Genomic DNA, 6963 nt, shown 5'->3' on the forward strand with positions numbered 1-6963 from the left:
CCTGCAGGGCAGTGGGTGCAGGGGGAGTTCCTGAGGCCCCGGGGAGGGAAGGGGGCTCCAGGGCCGATGCAGAGGGGCAGGGCCGGGAGGGGTCACAGATGGGGACGCAGGGACTGAGAGCAGGGAGGGAGACCCAGGGACCCCAGGGGAAGAGGCAGAGTGAGGGGACAGAAACACAGTCAGGAGTGTCTTCTCCCCCTACAATCTCGTCTCCCCTCCTCCTGGGACTGCTATGCCCTGGTCTGTCCTTATACCCTGGACAAGGCTGAAAGGGCTGAGCTGGGCCACCCGGTCCAGGTCCCAGCTCGTCCCTCCCTAGCAGCCAACCAAAAACAAAGGGCATGGTGCAGAGGCGTTCAAACAGCCTGAGGCGCCAGATCCGGGTGAAATTGGATGGGAACCGAGCTCTCATGACTCTGCAGTGCTGAATCTACAATTAGAACACTCAGATTTTGGGGTTGGACGTCGAGCAGAAAATTCTATACCTGCCAAGGCTGCTTCTACAGCTGTGTGTTCACTGAGCACCTGCTTGGTGCTGGGCCCTGTTCCAGGCATTGAGGGTGCAATGTCCAAGTCCCTGCTGTGAAGGAGGAACATCTGGTAGAAAGAGGGGCCATGGCCACATAGAGAATCAAGAACACACAGTGAGAGAGACAGGAGGGCTTCCAGGAGGAGGCGTCCTTGAGTAGGAGCCAAAAGAAGAGAGAGTGAGGGCTGTGTGACTGAAAGGGCCTCCTTGATCATGGGTGAAGTGCCCAGTGGTGTGCACAAGCCAGTGTGTCCTTGCCCCTGTAACACCCATGCCCTGATGGCAGTCGGCGGCCCTGAGGAAACCAGCCAAGGAAGAAAAATCTGGTCCATTATCCAATCCAGAAGCAGGTGTCAGAGATTCCTTCAAACCCCAGCAGGTGTCTGCAGCCATCCAGGGGGCAGGAGGCAGAAAGCGAAGCAGCTTGGGAAGCAGGAAGTCTCAGGCAGGGATTTTTTCAGCCTCAGGAAGCTGGAGTCTCTCCAGTGGTTTCTCATCCAACAAGGAACTTCTCAGCTGCCAAATCACACATCCTGACTGATGCCATGTCCCCAGCGAGTGCTGTGGGGAGGGGTCACCTAGGGAAGACGGAGGCTGGTGCTTCTCTCCAAGGGCCCTCCCACCCCACCCGAAAGCGGGCAGTGGGGAAGTGAGTCAGAGCAGCAGTGGGGGTCACTCTGCGTGACCAGCCTCACACAGGACCCATCAGCTTATAAGCCTTGGTATTCACGTCTGCAAAATGGGCCCGATGAAGCTTCACAGGGCTTAGCAAGTGTTGCACCAGACAAAGCAGAGAGAGCAGGGAAAAGCCAATCTCAAATGATACGTGAGTGATGTGTATATACATCTCTGTATAAAATGTGTCAGAGCCTGTGTGTGTCTGTGCGTGTACATTTGTATAAAAAATTCCAGAAGAATGCACATATCACATTGGAAAGGAGGGACGTAGAATTGGAGTACAGACACTTCATTTCCTACATGTCCCTGTTGCTTTGTTTTCACGCTGAGCTGCTATAAATTTCAACGTTAAAGCAAATTAAAACATTGCAGTTTGTGTCGCCAAGAAGACACACCTCCCAGGAGTCAGCCTGGAGTCTCTCCAGGACAAGCATGCGGGCTGCACGCTGGCTGCGGTTTCACATTTCCTTTCCTCATACGTCAGGGGGGAACAAGTTCTGGATTCAGCAGAGCTGAGTTCAAATCCATGCTCTGTCACTGGCTGGCTGCGTGTCCCTGGATAAGTCGCTTGCCCTCTCTGAGCCTCAAATCCTCCTAGGTCCAATGCACAGTGACTCTGCACCGTTCCTCAGCAATGAAGTTTACTTGAGCCCCTACACGGTACCAGGCACAGTGCTGGGACCCAGGCATGAGCTGAAGAAGACAGGCGAGGTCTCTGCCATCCTGGTGCTCATGTCTGATGGGGGAAAACAAAAGTGTGTAAGACCAAGTGACGTGGTGGTGGTCATGAAAGAATTGACCAGAGTAACGCAAGCCAGAAAGTGACAGAGAAGGCTGCTCTGGACACAGTGACCAGGGAGGGACTCTCCAAGAGGTGACCTTTGAGCAGAAACCTGAGTGACATGTAAAAGGGGTCGTGCGTAAGAACCACCCTCTGAAGCCTTGCCCGGAGCGTGTAGACCCAGCACGCAGTGCCGCGATGGGATGATGCGAAAAGCGTGTCTGTCCTTCTTGCTTCCTTCCCCATTCATGCTGAACTGAACAGCCATGGAGCAGCCTCCCTCCCGCTCCAGGGGGAAGCAGGAACCCGCCTTGCTGCAGACGCACAGTGGTGATGAATCCCGCCCAGCCTCAGGTGGGAGGCGGTTGCTGCGTCCCATTTCTGGCGATACAAACCACGAGTGGTAACCAGCCCCTGAAGGCACGGCCAGGGCCAGATCCACTGGGCGAGGCTGCCAATGTCTTGGCAGAGGTACCAGGAGACCACATGAGCTGGTTTGGGGAGCAGTGGCCCAAGGAAAGCCTCAGAAAAGTCCAGCAGACCCACAGTAGTTGGAACCCACCTCCCCAGGTGGGACCCCTTGGTTGGTGTCAGTGCTGAGCAGTTGCCAACACCCCCACCCCAGCAGCCCCAGCCCCAGAAAGGAAGGACTCAGGGTGGGGTCCACAGAGAACATCCCTGTGGAGGGGGAAAGGGTTTTTTTAATCCAAAAATTGGGAATGAGACACCAAGAACATCACTCAAAAGGCACAGAGGCCAGGTGTGTTGGCACACTCCTACAGTCCTAGCAACTCAGGAGGCTGAGGCAGGAGGATCGCTTGAGCCCAAGAATTTGAGTCCAGCGGGGGCAATACAGGAAGATCCTGTCTCAGTTTTTTTAAAAAAGGAACAGAAGAGCTTGTGGGGTAGGAGGTCAGGGGTGGGGGGGCAGAATTTTGCTCCTCATCTGCACGACCAGCAGGCAAGGGAACCACCGGGGGCAGAGGCACTGAGTGAATCCCCCTCTGCAGGGGCATGCAGAGCCAGCGCTGACCCGCTGTGGGCAATGAGCTGCCACAGCAGTGTGTGGGCACCTGCTGCAGCCTCTCCAGTCAGATCAGGAGGTGGTGCTTTGGTCAGTGGGCACAGCCAGAGGAGATCAGAGGGGACAGGGGACTGATGTCTGTCCTCTGCCTTCCTGGAACAGCTACAGACACCCTCTCTGGGTTCCATCTACTCCCTGGTCCCACACCCTGGGCATCGTGACAGCTCTCAGATGATGCTACCCCCAGGGTGCTGCTCCCTCCCTCATGGTTTCCCTGGACGCTGCCCACACCTTTGGAAGTGGCCCCTTCTTAAGCCCCCCTCCGTTAGCCCATTTGAGGTCTCTGCCAGGACCCAAATGCTACACTCCCCCAGGGGATGGGACTCCCCAGAAAATTGGTTATGTGGGTGTTGATGTTTGTATAGGGACGTACAAAAAACCACTCCCAACTATTGGAATGGAAGGAGGAGAGAAAAGTAGAATTGTTTTCAAAAATGTCTACACCTACCAATTGTTTCCTTTTCTTATGTGAAAGCTGTTTGCTATTTTTAATTATAACTACTAATCTATATAATTATAAATTTCAGTTTTAAAGAAAGTGCTTAGTGCCATGCCTGACTCCACCTGTGTGACTTGTGGAACGATGGAGAGCATCGTAGGTTAAGAACCGGAACACAGGGTGCAGATGGCTTGGTTCAAACCCCATCTGTGGGCCCCTGAATGAAAGGCACTCAGTCCTTGGACTCTGATCCAAGGAAGGCCCTACAGCAACACAGTGGGGAGTCCCTCTGGGCCGCTGTCCCTGGTGCTGAAAGGAAGGGCCACATTCCCACCCCTCTGCCCTCCTCTCACTGTTGAAAACCCACACGACCTCCAATTCCTGGAACATCTAGATGAAAATGAAGCCTGGGTCTTGTCTCTATGACAAAAAAGTAAAAAATTATTTTTAGTTCTAAGCTTTGAGCCAGCTCCACACCACAGAACCTTGCAATTTCTCAGATCTAACTATGGATATTTTGTTTTTGTTTTTGTTTTGTTTGTCTTTTTAAAAATTTTTTGTAGAAGTGGGGTCTCACTATGTTGCCCAGGATGGTCTCAAGCCCCTGGCCTCAAGCAATCCTCCCACCTTGGCCTCCCAAAGTGCTGGGATTACAGGTGTGTGCCCCCACATCCTAACTATGGATACTTTGAACTTACTGAATATTCTAATGAATGTTTTTCAACAGCAGGTTACTACATTTCTCAAAACTTAAAGTTATCTTTTGTGACTTAGAACCTTTGCAAAATTTAAATTGCAATGCAAAAAGGAGGGAGAGGGAGGAAATTAACCCTCGTGACCTATTAATTCTTAACATATTTGGCTCCTATGTTATACATACTGGCATGTTCAGTTCTCACAATAGCCCAGTAAGGTGGACACTATTAGATAGTAAAAGAACTGAAGCTTAGAGAGATAAGAAGTTTTCCCCAAGCCAAACAGCCAGTAAATACAGAATGGGATTCTGACCTCGGTAGTACAACTCCATGGTGACGTGGATTGTCTTAGTCCACTCAGGCTGCTATAACAAGATACTGTAAACTGGGTAATTTATAAACACCAGAAAGGTATTGCTCACAGTTCAGGAGTCTGGGAAGTCCAATATGATGGTTCCAGCAAATTCAGTGTCTAGTGAGAGCATGTTCCTTGTAGATGGCATCTTCTTTGTGTCCAGCCATGGTGGAAGGGACAAACAAACTCCCTCATGTCTCTTTTTTAAAGACATTAGTCCCATTTATGAAGGCAAAGCCCTCGTGACCTAGTCACCTCCCAAAGGACTCTCGTCTTAATACTGCCACATTGGTGGTCAGATTAAAAGGTATGAATTTGTGGGGGACACAAACATTCAGATGATGGTATGGATTCAGGATCATCTGGCACTGACTGAATCTACCTAGCCGCCACATCTTCCCTAAAGAGCTGTCCTTGTCCTTAGGGTCCAAGAGGACCATGGACAGTGGTTTGAGGTGAAGGAAAGGGAGGTTTATTAATTTGCTGGCCAATGAGGAAAATGGCAGATTCCCATCTTAAAACACCACTTTTCCTAACTACAAGCAGAAATACAGAGCTTTTAAAGGAAAGGTTTTCAGCTTTGGGCTATTGCTGTTTAACTACAGTGTATGGTTCTGATCGAACCCATCTCAGGTGAAGACAATCTTGTGACCTCCACCCAGACCTCCACCGGAACAGTTCCACTGAGCCACCTCCTGTGGTACAAAGAACAAAGGACACTCCCCTGCCCCTCCTGACCACTGGCCTGAAGCAGGGATGCAGGTTTTAAATCCCAAAAAGAGTGGGGGAAGTTTTAAAGAGACAGCTCATAAAACATCTTTACCCTTTTTAAGGCCGTTCCCTCTGTTACACTGTCCCCACGTGGAAAAGTCAAAGATTAGGTAGCGATTCTGGTAACCTTCCTTAACAGAAAACTGCTCTCCCAAGTATCCCCCTCCTGCTTCCTGCTGCTTGCAAGATTGGTGTGGTATCTGGAGCTCAGTCGCTCAAGGCTGCAGTGAGCTAGGATTCTGTCACTAAATGCTGGGAGTGGGGGCGGGACTCTCAAAGCTGGATGCTTTTCCAATTCCTTACATGAATAAATGACATGAAGCCAGGCACAGTGGCTCACACCTGTAACCCTAGCACTCTGGGAGGCCGAGGAGGGAGAGATCACTCGAGGTCAGGAGTTCGAGACCAGCCTGAGCAAGAGCGAGACCCTGTCTCTACTAAAAATAGAAAGGCATGATTTGGACGGCTAAAAATATATATAGAAAAAAAATTATCCAGGCATGATGGCACATGCCTGTAGTCCCAGCTACTCAGGAGGCTGAGGCAGAAGGATTGCTTAAGCCCAGGAGTTTGAGTTTGCTGTGAGCTCGGCTGACACCACAGCACTCTAGCCTGAGCAACAGAGCAAGACTCTGTCTCAAAAATAAATAAATAAATAAATAAATAAATAAATAAATAAATAACATAAAAGGAAAATTTAAAAATGACAAAGACATGATAAAAAAGAAAAACAGAAACCTAAAATATACATAAATTATACGTTCACACTAGGAGCATGTCTCAATTAAGAAAATGTGAAACTCTGTTTTAACAACTTCATGATGAGAGGGGAATAATATCAAAGCCCAGGGGTGATACAAGCAGCGGAATTTGAAATAAGACCCTAGTCACTTAAGAGGAACCCTCAAAGGGCTCCCATCTCCCAGGGTGAGAGTAAACTGAAGTGGAGGAGACTGAACATGTGATTTCAGCTTAAATTTAAGCTGGCTTAGTGACCTTGAACCCCACAGGCCTTTAACTTCTTTTAACATAATTCAAATTGTAAAAATATTATTTCAAATATGACAGCCAATACCAAGGCAAAGATAACCAAACAGACAAAAATCACTGACCCCATGAGTGAAAACCAGCAGAAACGACAGGCAATATAATAGACACAGATACCGCAATGATCAGACACACACTATAAAGCAACCCGGCTGATTATGTTTAATAAACATAGTATTTTAGTAACCATAGAAACACAGTGAAGAAAACTTAGGAGAGAAAAGACTGGGTGTTTTAGATCAGACACAAGGTCAGGGTAGTAGAAGTGTAATGCCTCTGTGGGTTTGCTTCTGCGACTCAAGAGCCTCAAACCTGCCTCTTATGTCCCTCTTTAATCCTGGTCCTTCTCCTGCTCAAATACCTCCCATGGGTCCTCTGGCCCACAGAAAAAAGTCCATCCTTGGACCCTGGGAGAACCCACCATCAGTGTGGGAGCCCTGTGTTCAGCCAGAGAGTGACTCAGGTTCCTGGGCTCAGGGACACCACCCCGCCTCCACCAGGAGTCCCACCTGCAGGTGCCTGCAGTCCCCCCGCGCCCCCTGCTGGCTCTGGGTGAGGCTCAGGCACAGGTGACAGCAGTTTTA

The sequence above is a fragment of the Lemur catta genome, chromosome 1, assembly GCF_020740605.2.
Source record: "Lemur catta isolate mLemCat1 chromosome 1, mLemCat1.pri, whole genome shotgun sequence".
NCBI lineage: Eukaryota > Metazoa > Chordata > Mammalia > Primates > Lemuridae > Lemur > Lemur catta.